The sequence below is a fragment of the Gouania willdenowi genome, chromosome 14 (assembly GCF_900634775.1).
Source record: "Gouania willdenowi chromosome 14, fGouWil2.1, whole genome shotgun sequence".
Taxonomy (NCBI): domain Eukaryota; kingdom Metazoa; phylum Chordata; class Actinopteri; order Blenniiformes; family Gobiesocidae; genus Gouania; species Gouania willdenowi.
Window position 1 is genome coordinate 26,186,360 of NC_041057.1, and position 16,682 is coordinate 26,203,041.

The window sequence follows — 16,682 nt, forward strand, 5'->3', positions numbered from 1 at the left end:
GCTTTGAGGTGTGCAGACATCAATCAGATGAAAGCCTGACAAGCGAACCAATTCTTTTTAATAACATTGAAATCAAAGCATCCTCATGGTCTGGTCCCCGAGATGGGGATAATCAAAAGCAGACAGTGAAATGGCATAAAACATCATGTCTAATGTCCCAACAAGCTTTGGATCAACTGTTTCCAATTAGGATTACAAAGTCCAATATGAAAAGTAGAATGAACCCAAGCACCCTGTCTTACACACAAGTGCACACACACATGCACAAAAGGAAAAACACAGAGCTAACAAGATATGAGGGCAGAGCACGGAAAGGCCCGTGCGGGGAAGTTCCGTTAGTTCTAATTCTCTCTTCTTTCACTGATGTTAATTCAGTCCCATCAGCCCCCCTGCAGCAGGTGAAGTCAGCCAAAGATTTTCCCACGGTTTGAGAGCAAATCCAAACACCCCAAACCCTTCCCGAGGGCCGGCCATCTGTCCGCTCTGTTTGGAGTGTGTTGGGGGTAAAGTGTCAGCTGCATGACCAAATTCAACGTTCCAACACACCCCTCCTCCGAGAAGAAAAGCCAAACGCGTCCATTCAAGCACACACACACACACACACACACACACACGCAGCTTGTGCCAAAACACAAACAAATCAACAAACAGGAGAGACTCCTCACATGTGACTGATTTGCAGTCCAAAAATTATCACACACATCATCATTGATGCGCATGTTTATCTGGTAAATCTGGATCTACACACACACACACACACACACACACACACACACACACGTCACACATACACACACGTCACACTTTTCTGGTGTTTAAAAACACAACCCAATTAAGACAAGGTATAATACAAACACAGACCCGTCATGTGGGCTGATCTTAGTTTTATAGCCTTCAATGTTGTGCCTGGAAAAATCCTCATTAGGTTTATTATCTGTCTTTTAACAAAGGCGTTTACCACATAAACCTTGACCTTTGTTCCTATAGAGGATAAATCATCTGATCTGTTGACTTCCACGGAACAATACAATGTGAACAAAAGAAAAAAAAAAGTATCAAAAACAGACGACAAGCAAATGTGAGACTATCACTGTTTTCAGAAAACAAGCTTACTTTGATTTAGGCTTTGCCACAGTCATGTGATGCAGTTCTTTCTATGCCGAGCACATGCAGCTCCCCCCAACCCAAAGAAGTCCCCCCATTGCTCTTCTTCCACCTCCTCAAACTCACATGCAATCATTTCATTTCCCTTTCTCAAAAGAGCGACTCTGCAGCCTTGTGGATGTGGTCCTCTCTCCAGCCTGACGCATTTCTAAAATGCGTGACATTGCCTCTGTGGGAGCATGAGAACGGAGCTTCCTCAATAGTAGGGTCCCCATACCCGGCCCGTAACCATGGAAGCAGATGCCTGCCCTCCCGGCCCTCCTTACCTCCTGTCGATCGCAGGGCTGTGAGCTGCTCGGGTGCTGAAAAGAGGCAGTGCCGTGCCTTTCTCCTCGCTCTGACCGAACTTGCCCCACACCTCAAAAGGAGCCATTGAACAGGTCACTGGTCTAGACTTGTTTGCACGGTCCAGGGAGCAGCCTTGATGTAACCCTTGCTCTCCTCTCTCTCTTTCTCTCTCTGCCTGCCACACCGGCCGCTCAGCCACTGCAGACTGTGGAAGGGGTGGCGGGGGGACATCGGAGACGTGGATTTGAAAAGGAGCCTGTCCGATTTTGCCATTGTGCCTTTTCATTCATCGATCGAATGAATATCGAACCTTCTGTCCCTGCATGTGTGAAACGGATAGCTTAGCAAGCATTTTTTCCCTCCCACTCTCCTCTCAAGTCTGAGCCGTTGGGCCCAAAGCTGCGAGTCCTTCTCTCACTGCCTGTAAGATTTTCCTTTTTTTGAATTTTGTTTGTCAGAAAATAAAAAATACACAATATCTCAGTCACTAAATATGTTCTGGGTTGGGACCATCAAATTTGACTTGGTTAAAGTCTGCTAATTATATAATTGTATAACTGTAATAAGATCTCAGCAGATTTTAGGTGATAATAGTGGTTTTATTTGCACACAATGAATGAAAAACTAGACTTTGTAATTGTAAAGCTTTTGTGCAAATTTGAAAAAAATTCGAAGGTTTTTAGTTAGAAAACAATATAATATTACACATTCATCATCAAATTATATATAAATTAGATAAAAATGTATTGTATTTATAAAAATGTAATATGTATAAAATACTCCTATACCTAATTTATAGCAATTAATTTAGATCTTATCTACATCTAAAAACTAAGAATTTAATAACTTACAGTAATTGAATACAATCATTAGTCCAAGTTCTTTTCTTTAATAATGAAGTGTGTGTGTGTGTGTGTGTGTGTGTGTGTGTGTGTGTGTGTGTGTGTGTGTGTGTGTGTGTGTGTGTGTGTGTGTGTGTGTGTGTGTGTGTGTGGTGTGTGTTGTGTGTGCGTGCGTGCGTGCGTGCGTGCGTGTGTGCGTGCGTGCGTGTGTGTGTGTGTGTGTGTGTGTGCATATTGACATCTGGCAGTAAATGGTTATAGATGAGCACACATGCATTTGACAGGGACAGGGTGAGAGAGGTGATAGCTCTGATGACAGCTCTAGTAAAAAAAGGTGAGACAATCAATGTCAACATATCAGCATTGTTCAATCACGAGCGAAGCCATGGATAAGCCGACTATTCACGGCAATTCGTAGCGCAAAACTCTTTTTTTAATTGACATTAACAGATGTTTGTCTTCTTCCCCATTTTGTTTTGTTTTTTTGTTTTTTTTTTTATCATAAATTTATATTTTCTGCAAACGTTTTACACAGAAATTGTTCATGTGAAATTTCAGCTTTATAAAATGTATATCCATATCTAGAGATTATATATATATATATATATATATATATATATATACAGTATATATATAAAAAATGAAAATGTGAAATGTGAATTTGAGGATTTTAAGAGAAGTCTAAAAATGTAGTGAAACATTCCATAACTGTAGAAATGTCACACATTACCTATCCGCAGCTTTACGATGAAAGAACCAGCTGAAATCAAGGAGTCTTAGCAATGCGTTGCTGTGAAAGGGGCCAATGAAATATGATTGAGGGGACTTGGGGGACAAAACAGGGCAGAAAATGAGCAAATTCAAAGGCAGAGGAAGGAAAGGGAAAGGAACCAGTGAAGTAAGAACGGCAAAGGCATTGTGTTCACCAAACAATGAAGGCTGTTCCCACACTGCGAGTGCCGGGCCTGCCTCTGGCTGCTCCCACAAGCACCAAACACCTACAGCTCCACTGCTTTAAGGAACACTGGGTTTTTGTGATAACGGACCAAAGAGCAAATACTTGAAATAGTGCAGCAATGCTGCAGAAGGTACCGACAATGCTTGGTTGCTGAAAGTTCCAAGTAAAACCTCTTCTAACTAACAATGCAGTATCAGGCCAAAACACAGAGATAAAAAATTACAATCAAATTTGTAGCTCCTTTTGAGACAATTTTAAGGTGGGGTTTCTTATATATATATATATATATATATATATATATATATATATATATATATATATATATATATATATATAGCAAATATTGCAATGATAATTAATACATCATTTATTATTTCTCAAATATTGTTTGACACACTGAGGTGCAAACAACACCCAGTGCAATATAAATGTCATGTTAGACACTCTTTGGGAACAAAGGCGTAGACAGCGAGGCTGTGGGCTGGTGGGTCAGGAAACTCTGCATTGAACGGATGCACAGCACGGCAACAGGGATGCCTGACAACCCGCCTCTTCCATACCCCCATTCTATCTATTGTTACACACCAGAGGAGACAATGTTTTACAAACAGATACAAACACAACACATAGAGCTTTGAGCTCAGCTGTATACATGTCACAATAAAACAAAAATAAATATCAAGTTTAGTCAGAACAATTATAACACCTTTAATAAAACCACATACAGGTAACTAGATGTATCAGAAAACATCATCTCTGCTACTGGGATTTTCTTTCATTTAAAAACTTCATTTCACTGGATGTTATTATGAAAAAAAAAATAGTTTATGTTGGAAACAAAATGTGACAATGTTAGCTGTAATAAAAGATGACAGTGTTGCTGTTTTTTAAAACACACACACACACACACACACACACACACACACACACACACACAGCATTCGAGTGAACAATGAATCTGTGTATATATTATACATTAGGATTCACTTCAAAAATATTGTGATAAATATCTTAAATATATATATATATATATATATATATATATATATATATATATATTACATTATAATTGTATATAAACACATTAATTTAGTTACTGTAATTTGTTTTCATTTTCTTTATTTTAGTGTTATTTTAGACCTACACAATGTATTCTAATGTTTTAAATATGAATATATACGTCTTAAAATGTACTGTTTTGTTTTTCATATATCCTCATCACAATGACTGCACTGGATTTCAATGAATCTCTAAATGAGCGAAACACATAGCTGTCCCCTCTGTGGCCCCATCGTGTCCTTCAGGTCAAGCCCAGGGCCGAGTGTCCAAAACACAAAGGCCATTCCAATGTGCTCAGCTGCCTGCAGCCAGCACTTCATCGTCTGCAACTCATACGCCCGACAATGGCTGAATATAATTCATAATAAATATAGCAGTGGACAGATCTGCTCAGTGCTCATACATCCCAAATTCTCAGGAAAAATAAACAGTGTATGAATGTATGGAAGGCCTTACTATAGGCCTTGACTGAGCTATAATTAGACCAGCTTTTGTGTTCTCGACTCCAACACCACCACCAGAGTCAGCCATTACATTTTAGAGAGTGCAGTGGCACAAAGACCCCCTGGTAACTGAAATCCTTAAATCACCTTTTAATTAGAAATAGAGCAACCAACTCGGCCCTTTTAGTGGCTGCACACTTATGCCGGTGGAGTGGAGTGTATTTTTGGTGAAAGACTGCCATCATAACAGCCAGAGGAGAGCCCCCTCTCTCACAAAGACGACACACTAATTCACCAATGCCTGTGTGTTAACAAGCCCATCGTCTGCTTCTCCCACTCTTTGTCTCCTGAATGGGTGCTAATGGAGAGACAAAACAGGGTGCACACACGTTGGGGCCCTCCATCAACATGTTGCTCTTTTTATAGACTGGACACTTGTGACAAGGCACAGCATACCGTGCTCCTTCTGTCATATATCACACTCCCACTGCATTTACCATCCCGCTCCGACTTCAACAAGGAAACACTCAAACACAACTCCTGTTGAAAAAAGCAGGGCAATATTAGCTAATTGATGGTCCATAATTTCATTAATTTTGTTTTGTCTTTCTGTTCTTCTGCAGGTGATATATTCCTATTAATTTAGAAAACCTAAAATGTTAATTTAGAAAACCTTGAAATTAAAACCTCCACGTGTATTTTATTTGCATTAACAAAAGTGCAAAATTCTCATTTTTCTTATTAAAAGCAAATTGAAATTATAGCTTTTAAAGATCAATATTTATTTCATTATTAATAAAGATATTTCAGGGTTTTAAAATAGAGCTTTAAAGTTTAAGATTAATATTAATTATTTTTGTCATCTACTGTATTGGGAGATGTTTTATTTTTTAGAGTAATAAAAAAATGACTGCAAAATAAAAAAAGATAATTTCCTTGTTTGTATTATTGCTTTATTTTGGAATACTCCAAATTTAATTTTATGTGTAATTATTCGAAGGGGGCCAACCTACTACAATGTTTTAAAAACTTTGGAAATGTTGAGAAATTGACCAAAAGCTTTTAACCATTGTTTAGCTCGTAATTATTTGTTAGTAGTATTTCATACAACCACAAATAAAGTGTATTGTTTTCCTTCATGTATTTCTCCATATTTAAATTTAAATGTATTTTATGTTATGTTTTGTTAAGAGGCACTCAGCTTAGTAATTGTGTAAAATACAACACAAAATCAAGTCAAAACCATCATCTTTTTCAATAGTCGAACAACAGTAAGGGACTGAGGAAAATTGAATTGTTTATCAGATAATAAAATTTATCCCTGTACACTGTGGGGACCTCCCGACAGGTTTAGAAAAAACAAAACGAAAAACTCAAAACAACGTAACTCAGAGCAGAGTTGAATATGGGTGGTGGGTTCTAATCCTATAGGACAAAACCAGCATATCCACCGAGACAAATCTTGTTTGATGGATCCCTGCTGTTAGATCCAGGCGCGGCAGTTCGGTCTGGGAGGCCCATTGTGTGTGAGGCGCTTGAGAAGGAAACACACTCAAAGTTTATTAGAAACGGGACTCGTCAAATGCAATTTTAATTCTCCGACAGAGCAGCAAAAGCAAATTATCCTAATCCCACCGAGGCCTCGGAATTTCAGTGTTCCACTTTCAGCATTCTTCTATTCAAACATCCCAAACCACCAAAGCTCACAGCTTATCAAACATTTGTAATTTTATTTTTTTCCTCTTGGTTTATAACCTTTACAGCTCCATAAACAAACACAAAACATTTTCCCACGAGTTCGTATTTATATTATTCTTAAAGCTAACATGTAGTCACCTCTGGAATAATTTTATAACATATAGATATCAGTGCTGATTTCATTAATCAATTAATCATAATTAAATCAATCCCCTGCTTTGTGGTAAGGCTTCCTTAAATTATCAGGGCAATTTAGAAATATGTAAATCAGTTTGTAAAATGTGTGTGTGTGTGTGTGTGTGTGTGTGTGTGTGTGTGTGTGTGTGTGAGTGTGTGTGTGTGTGTGTGTGTGTGTGTGTGTGTGTGTGTGTGTGTGTGTGTGTGTATGTGCGTGTGTGTGTGTGTGTGTGTGTGTGTGTGTGTGTGTGTGTGTGTGTGTGTGTGTGTGTGTGTGTGTGTGTGCATGGTTGGTTGGATGGAAAAGGTAACAGGAGATGTGATCCAACTGCTCAGGTGTATCTATATTTACGAGGACACTGAGATGGACTAACTTTCCTTTTTTTGTTGTTGTGAACAGGGTACGTTTCTGTGTGCATGTTGGGTTGTAGGTTTGTGCTGCAGTTGAAACCGTGCACGACACTGGAGGTCTGAGAGCTGAGGGGAGGGAGGGAGGGAGGGGAGAGCAGGGGGCCAGAGAAAGCCTTGAAAAAGCCAGCTCAGGGTCAGTGTGAGACACTGGCTGCTATTCACCACCAGATCAAGTTGATGTGAGATTCTGTCCCTGCTCTGAACCCCCTCACACCCTCCAGTCATTTCCATATGAATGTGAAATATGCTAAAAAGGGTGAATTAAAAAAAGAAACAAAAAACCAAAAAAGATTCTGATGCTGGAAGAAAAAAAACTCATTTTCGGGAAAAGTATCAGGATCACCAACTTATTTGCAAAAACATAAATATTAGTATCATGAGCAGATTGAGTTCAAATAGGGTTTTTAAAGAGAGGGATGCCATGAAAATGAGTCAGTCTGCGTCTCGTCCACACACACTCACTCACTGCCAGCCAAGGTCAATGCTGCTGTCAGCCCAGCAGTCTGTGAATCACACACGACTGCAAACACATATTTGGAGATGTTTTATCATTAGTGCGCAGACACACAAGCCGCTGTGAGCAGGCTACATCCCAGCCGCTCCGTATAAAGGGTTTATCCAGACAAAGAGCTTTTCTTAAAAGACAAACAGCAGGAAGTGTAGAGGCGGCAATGAACGTGATATACAGACATTAAGTCAGACTCCCAGTAGCCCCCTCACCCACCCAGCAGCATGATGCCATGACTGAGAAGAACAGTGGTTTGAGGAGGGAGGAAGAAATGAGCATCATTATCAGGATGGATGAGGGCGGAGCAGACCTCTAGTAAATTTAGCGAGGGCTCAGAAAGATCGGTTACTGCAGATGAGCCCCAAAATCCTGCCTTTAAATCCTTACATACAGATACAATCTGTACAGACAGCAGAGAAGCTCACCTCAATCAATGTTGTTTCCGTCAGTAGCTAGTTTTACATTTTTCATTATAGTCATCAGAAAGAATTTCAGATCATATTGTTTGAAATATGTGGCAACATGGTTGGAAACCATTTTCTTAACAATATTTTTCAGGATAAGTGTATATTTTTATAGTCTTATACCAAACAGATTACTAAAAACAATATTATGAAATTGGTATAACATTAGTGTTATTATTATTGTTGTTGCTGTTGTTATTATTATTATAATTCACTATCTTTCTTATTAGTACTACTACTACTACTACTACAATGACTATTTTTTATCATTATCATTATTATTTCTATTATTGTTATAAAATCAATTTACTTAAAAAAAATAATTCTCTGTATGTAACCTTATGTTTTAATAAAAATATCATATCCTATTTCGTTTTTTAACTTGAGTGAAATATCGTTCATTTTTACCTGGCTCATTGGTAAAAAGGTAATTCCTATGCAAAATCAAATCTCCTGCAGATCCAAATGAAGAACAAAGAAAAAGGACAGGGTCTAATCTTCCTTTTTAATGGGAATTGTGTCCGGTCTTTGCTTATTAGCTGCCGTGTATTACACATGGTGTTTCTAATTACTGTTTGAGCAGGCTGGGGAAATGTAATGGCCTGAGTCTGCGGTGTAATCAACAACAAGCTCTGACCCGAACTCAGAAAAACACAAACAACCCCTATTTTACATCAATATTGCCAAGTAATTTAATTAGAATCATCCCATGTGTGAGCTAACAATTGCAGATATAATCTTTACTCTTTGACTAGGTGAGGAACATCAGTCCATTTTTCCTTCATTGGTCAGTTTGTTCCCACTGTTTATGGTTTCTGTATTTGGGACTCACACTGGGCTCTGTTACACAACCGCTAGTGTCTGACGAATTATCTGAAATATCTGTCACTGCTAATCACTGGAGCTCAGCCAGATGTCAGTGTTTTTATTGAAAAGGAGCCAATCAGAAAGCAAGAATTTTGCCTTCCCTCTTTCAGGGTACAGGTGACATTTGTTAGAACCGTTGGGGTGACACCTCCTCTGAGTGTGTTGCCGTGCTGCGGCAGCTTGTACTGTTGCGCTGTCGTGTCCATGATGAAAAAGACCAGGGTGCCTTGTTTCACTGTAACAAAAACTTTCTGCGATAGCACAGAGGGGCTTTCTTCTCTGTGCAGACATCAGTTCAGTCTGGTTAGCATCAACCCAAACACCAGCCACCTGTGCACAAGGCCCCTCTCCTGTATCTATTTACATTTGGGATAATCAAAAAGAGGGATCTCAACCAGATTGTGTGTCTTATCTACAAAGAAAACTTATTCTATTTGAGATTGGAAAGTTTAACAAAAAATTAAAAGCAAGTAATGTCAGTATAAAATTTCAAGCCTGAAAGAATAAAAAAGTTGAAAAAAAAACATTCAGAAAAGACTGGATTTGGAAAGAAACAACGTGACTTTCTTGGACAATGTCCCACTGGGCTCTTGGGTCTGGACTGAGTCATTGCGTGACCCTCTCCAGCAGCACGCCGCTCTCTGCCAGCTACACAAACAGTGAGAGAGGGAATCATGACATCACTCTTCAATCATCTAAGAGATACGCTCAAGGCTCATGGGTTCAGCAGGTTCAAATGCTCTGCAGATGGAGACTAATGTTAACTCAGTGGAGCACAAGATCCTTCCTATAAAAGCTACCTCTTTCAAACTTCCCCTCTGAGCCACGCTGGCTGCTTAACGGACACTGGAAATCATTACAAGGGGATTGTGTTACAATATGGAGCTGACTTTTTTCCACCAATACACCACCACCAATCTCCCCCACCCCCCACCCCCCACCCCTCCCCTTGTTTAAACAAACCAAGCACCTTGACCAAGTTCCCTGACAATAAATATTTAGTTTACTTCCTCACACATTCCTAGAAAGCTCTTGAGAGGAGCCTTTGTTGCAGGCAATAACACCACCAATGAAGATTTCAAAGTTATAAAATACAATGCAAGCATTTCTCACTAATACATCTATCCATCCACCTCTCCTCTATTATACCCTACATATCATGGTAATAGTGACATGGTCCTTGACAGAATCCCAGCTAACTCAGGACTGGTTGCTGGCACATCAGAAGGCTTAAACACAGAGATAGATTACCACACACGCACACACACCTGTGGTCAATTTGGAGATTTAAATGAACAAATGCACACACTGAGAAAGAAAAGAAAGTCATGCACAATCTGAAAGAAACGTATGGCTGTGAGGCACTTGGACAGTGCTCTATACCAATTTTTGTCTACCAATCTAAATAAACTAAATAATGTATTTTTTTCATTTCATATTATAATTAAAACACTGGCAACTACTCTCTTTTTCCACCTTATTACTTGAGATGATACTGTATCACAGGACATAGTATTTAACAAGGGTATGAATCAATAAAAACAGCAGTTCTTTTCTGAATAAACTGGAAGTTACTGCCCTAACAAAAAGGTGAACATGTATTGACCTCAATGTTTTTGTTAGATTCAGATCCATTATGTCTCAAAATTCAAATTTCCCAGTATTGCTCACTATCTTTAGTAAATATAAACGATACATATATATAAATACATTACTAATGTAAGGAACAGTATAATACGAACACACTAACAATTTGGGACTTCTGGACATCCTTACGTCTTTTGCTTTTGCGCTGTAAACTACATTTGATAGAACAAAAACTGATTTTGTCAAGAAAACATCATTGTTCTAACCCAATGTTTCTCAAATGAGGGTACACGTACCCCTAGGGGTATGCGAGATTGGAAGATTAACAAATAAAGTGTCAGTCTAAATGATTAAAACTATGGAAATCAATCTATTCATTGTTTTTCAACCTTGGGGTCAGCACACCACGTGGGGTCGCCTGAAATGACTGAAAAATTGGCAATTATTATTCTTTTTTTTTTTAAAAGAAAACAACATACAACAAAAGTGTTTTTTTCTATATTTCACTTTTAGAAATATTAATCTTGTTAAATCCCAAAAAAATTATATGAGCTGAAACATGATCAAAAACTAAATCTGGAAAGAAAAAAATTGTCTTTGGGGTCAGCACAAGGTCTTGATCTCCAAATAGGGTCACAATTCAAAAAATGTTGGGAGCCACTGCACAAAATACTGTTTTATTTCACTTAATGAGATTGTGTTATCACTCGTTTATTCCATCATTATGCTCGATAGTTGTTTTTAAATACTTCTCTAAGCAAAAGGTTGAAGTCGAGCAAAGGGAGTAATCAGAAATAAGAAAAAGGGGTACCTGAGACAAAAAAAGAACCACTGTTCTAACCGATTACCCCACATCTTAACCATGTGGCTTGTTTGGGGTCACAAATGGCCAGAATAGAGTCGAGAGTACCTATCTGTCATGCCAACATGACAGATACTAAATCTGTACTTAAACTGAGTGCAAGGAAAAGCAGGACGATAAAAGCTATTTCTATAATGATATTTACTTCAAAGGTTCTGCCTGATGAAGAAAAATGCAGGACATGGAACGTCTCAGACTAAGGACTGAACTAAGATTGTGCCATAGCGTGTCATTATTCTTTATTCTTTGTCAAACAACATAAACACTGCAGTGTTTGTGTAGTTGCTTTTAGAAAGGATCATGTATTTACATCCTTTGGTGCACCAATGGATGCATTTAACAATATACCATATTTCATTAGAGGCCTTGGTTTACAAACATTGTCGAGAAATCTGCTTTACAGCAGGATTATATATATATATATATATATATATATATATATATATATATATATATATATATATATATCTATATATATATATATATATATGTGTGTGTGTGTGTGTGTGTGTGTATCAGGAAAATTAGAGAGGGCTTATTGGAAGAAGTAAGGCTAACCTAGCTGGAGTAAACACAGACACAGATCTGTCTTCTTTGGGTAGAAGCCAGTTCTACAATTTCGGTCAAACATATTTTATTACATGTTTACAACTCGTCTTTCAATGGCTGACATTCGGAAATTATTTTGGATTGAACTTATTTTCTTTCTTTTGTTGGTAAATAAACCAGTAACAAATGAGCCGATTTAAAAATGGGCTGTCATTATCACAACATAAAACTGTCATTATCCTACTGAGAACTTTTCACTTGTACCTTTAACGTTAAAACAGCAGCAGCAACGACAGCAAAAATATAAGCTCGTCATAGAGGGACTGACGATAGATGAGGGGGTGAGAAGTAACAGTGGAAAGGAGGAGGAAAAAAATGGTTCACCATGTGGCCAGCAATCTATTCATTGCTCCTGTTTAATTTCTTTTGGGTGCATAATCCTTTCAGTTCCAATAGCAAATTTAACACTCCCCAAGGCCCGAGCACCAGACTGGTCAATACAAAACCAGACAACTAATTACTGAGCGCACCCTGCTCCCCTCCACCCTCACCCCTCTCTCTCTCTCTCTATCTCCAGCAGCTGTGGGGTTCATGTACACAAGAGCAGCAGTCAGGCAGTATTAGATTTCTACTTCCCAGATCCCCCTAAAAGCCTGTCCCATAATGGCTCTTCAGTCACACAAACACGCATTGGGTTTCATATAAGAAAAAAGATCACACAATGGGACAACCACATGTGAACTCTTCCACTTTTTTCCTAAAATATTTTTACAATGCAGAACGTCTAACTGTTTAAACAAGCCTGAAGTAAATTTAATGCAGCCTGAGTAACAACAATGTAAAAGTTCAGTTCATAATGTACAGCAGTTAGTCAGTAGCTTTAAGAGCATGTAATTACCACGTAATTGAGGCCTTGTTTTCAAGCAATAAATTTGAGCCCAACTTGACAGGCTGGTTAGCTCATAAAAAAAAGCTATAAGGTGACCTACAGGCCAGCGACAGAGAACTTAGACAGAGAAGAAATAAGTATCTTTCAAAATAAAAGCTGGATTTGTATTTTTTGTTTAACAAACCAACAATGAAATACTATCTGCTAAAACAATGTTGATTTATATGCGTCATGTAATAAAGTATTGATCACTAATCAAATTCTCATACCCTTTCCCACATAAACAATGTGATTTTCCATATAAAAATTAGACAATTGCAAGTTTATAGGGACTTTACTTTAATGTAAAAAAATTCAAAGCAAGAACTAAAAAGAGAAGACAATTTTGTATAATGTTTCTGATGATTTCATGTCAGATTTTTTTATTCTTAAACTAAATCTTTAGCTAGGTGTGTAGATACTGTGACGGGTGAGTGTGTAGATTTGGATGAATTAAAAAAAAAAAAACTGAGGTGGATACATATGGTGGACGAGGCCAGAATGACCCTCTGACATATGGTGGCTGTGCTGTTTTTAGTACGGATGAGAGAGAACTTATCCTGTGCTTCCCATGAGTATATACGCTGGTGGAGACAGTGATAACATGTTCATGCTAGCATGTTCAGTGCTAACGGAGGCTCATGTAGTGCCTGCCTGTTACTACCCTTTACAGCCTTCTTCTCTATAAACAGATGCACTTCTGGAGGCTTTGATCATGACCCCATGCGTACCAACGGCTGGACGCGGGCCCCCTAATTGCTGATGGGTTTAAAAAGTCCCTCAGTTAAGATCACTTCCCTCAGATAATGGGAAGACTTGCCCCCCTTGTGACCTGTGCAGAGTGCTCTTTGTCTCACTGCGAATGTTTGCCTGAGCCCATTGTGTCTGCATTATCTGACACCTCCACTCGTCCTCCTCCCCCTTCTGCCAGCACAGCTTTTGACGCGACGACCCTGCTGCACCAAATCGCTCAGTTGTCAAAGGGGAAACTGAAAATGTATGGGAGCCATTTCCCTGCACGCCCCTAAGCTCTAGTTGGAATCCTCCCCTCCTCCTCCTTGTACCCTTTATCTCCCCTTTGTGACAGTCTGACCACTGGGAAGTAATAGTGGTTAAAAATATGGAGTTGTTTAAAATAGTGATGAAGGCAAAGGCTTGAAGCACTGGGCCCTGAAATACTACTCCATCAGAGAATTCCTGCCCTCTCTATACATTCGAACAAGAACAACAAACTCCTGTTGGTTTGATGACAAGCAGACAAATTGCCTTTGATCACGTGACCCGGCAAACAGGAAAGACCATAAAATAAACATCTCAAATATGGCCGAACTGATAATTAACATCATTTCCTGCAATTCCTACAATGGAATACAAATAAATCAATGTATATACTACAAAGATCCACAATTTAAATAAATAAAAAAACATGTTATTTATCTATTATATACCTTATTATACAAACACTAGGATATAGATACAATTACTGCATCATATTATCAAACCTTGTTTGCAGTGTTCACTTGGTCCTAAATTCATTTCGTCTTGTTTGATTATAATTAGGTAAAGTGTGGGCCAAAAAGGTCAGGGAAATGCAGGTTATATGGACTTTCACAAAGGACTAGCCTTGGATTTGGGACGAACAGACAAAGAACAACTGATAAAATTATCATCACAATTTGGTTTGATTTGAATTCAAAATGTACTATTGATTGTTCCAAACTGACAGGAACACCTTGTAAGTTACAAAAACTACTTGTTTTTAATACACTATATTAATGTTTTTCAACTTTGGGGTCGGGACCTCTTGTGAGGTTGCCTGCAGTTTAAATGGGGTCGTTTGAAATTTCTAGTGATAGATATATATATATATATATATATATATATATATATATATATATATATATATATATATATATATATATATATGTATATATAATACTGATTGAAAATACATTTTTGAAATTTTTGAAATTACATTATTTTTCAGAATAAATAATACACAATCTTAAACAACGGTATTCTATACTTTCACATTGTCAATTATAAATCTAGTTCAAATAAAATGCAGCAAAAATATCTGAGCTACAACACAACTTGTCACTAATCCTGGCTACTCTGTATTAGTAATACAGTATACCAGACATGTTAAATGGGGTCACAATCCAAAAAAAGGCTGGGAACATTGCACTATATAATACAAACACATTCTTTTTTTTTTCTAGGAAAATATTCTGGGTCAAAATCACTGGTGTAAAATATCAGACAGGCAGTTTTGTTAACAGCCAGCTGCACAATATCAACATGTTGTGGTCATTTTGGTTTTTTCTATCATTAAGGAGAGCATGTGTGAGTAAAAAGCCATAAAATTGAATCTATTGTTTTGTGCGTTCCAACACGATTGTGTCAAATTTTTCATGCTGCAAAAGACGTGTTTTTTTGTGCTGCTGGGCTCGAACATACACTTATGTTAGAAAAAGGTCAAACAGAGAGAACCCGGGACACCCATGTGTAAGACAGATGCCTTAACCGCTGGACAAACTGGGCTGACATATTGAGGTGCACTACAGCAGTGGTACCAAAATGTTTGTGCCCAAAGCACACCAAAGGACAGGTAAAACCCTCATATCATGTACAATATCTGTAAATGTGCATATTTATTTACTAATGCCAAATAAAATGTGACTAAGACAATATTACTCATGAAATATTTGTTAACAAAATATATATATAAAAAAAATTGGTACAGAGTTTGCCTCTGTTTTATCAAATGAGTGCATACAATGTAGAAAATTAGAAATAATTATTTTTGTGTAGTTGTCTATTGCAATAAATGTATGGTTGTCACAAAATCCCACGGCACACTCACACTTGCCTCACGGCACACCAGTGTGCAGCGGCACACCGTTTGGGAACCACTGCACTACAGGTATTAAAAAGGGGGTTGTTAGGTTTAGGGCCGGGAGACATTATAGGTTATGGTTAGGTTTGGATTAGGGGAAAAACTTCTGATTTAAATTCATTAGCCTGAATTTATTTCCAAGCAGCACAAAAACAATATTTAACCACAATAAAAGAATGTGTCTTGTAGCACCACAAACCTCCCGAAAACGTGCTGCCACGCACGAAACTATGGATTATTTTATTTTTGTGACAGTGTCACGTTCTCCTGTTAAATTGAGTTGGGCCACAGATACAGTAACTTTTTTACACATTTACACTTTTTTTTATTGTATATGGTCCCTTTACCTATAAACAAATACATAATATGTATGTCACTTTAGGCTTTATTGTCAATATCACCTAAAAAATAAATCTCAATACATCTCAAATCTCGATATATTGCCGGCTCAATCGTACTATGTAAATAAAAAGCAATAACAAGCAAAGGTGAACAAAGTCAGTGATACGCTCACTCTGTTTCCTCAGAAGAGTCACTGTGTGTGTATTCACCATGCTGTGGTGTCTGTCTGCCTAAAGATGGTAAAACTAGTGATGTATTAATATTTTTAATTGAAAATTACAAAACAACCTATTTTATCATCAAAACAATCCTAAAACAAGATGTTGTGAATGCATGCCTCCCTGGTTACATCCACGCACACCTTCTACTTTTCACTGCTTCATATCTGAATATGATATATTCAGATATATTTTAATGTTTTACGCTGTTTTATTCTACATTTTTTGGTTATTGCCGTGTTGCAACCAACATGAAGAGGCGCATATCGCCACCTGCCTGTACACGTTTTATTTCATTACTTTAAAGCTTTTCTCTCCTACGTAGCATTAAAGGATATTTTTACATTTTACTCGCACTGCAGCACTGCTGTCAGTCAGCTCTAAACTACAGGTTTGATCCCTCTCCAAGATCACTGTT

At 37.9% G+C, this 16,682-nt stretch overlaps 1 long non-coding RNA gene across 1 annotated transcript; it reads left to right on the forward strand.

Moving 5' to 3' along the window:
• Positions 1 to 1,414: 1,414 nt before the first annotated feature.
• On the forward strand, positions 1,415 to 1,930 carry LOC114475574 (uncharacterized). The gene is made up of 2 exons (XR_003675483.1): positions 1,415 to 1,544; positions 1,648 to 1,930. It is a non-coding gene; the product is annotated as an uncharacterized LOC114475574 (long non-coding RNA).
• Positions 1,931 to 16,682: the final 14,752 nt, after the last annotated feature.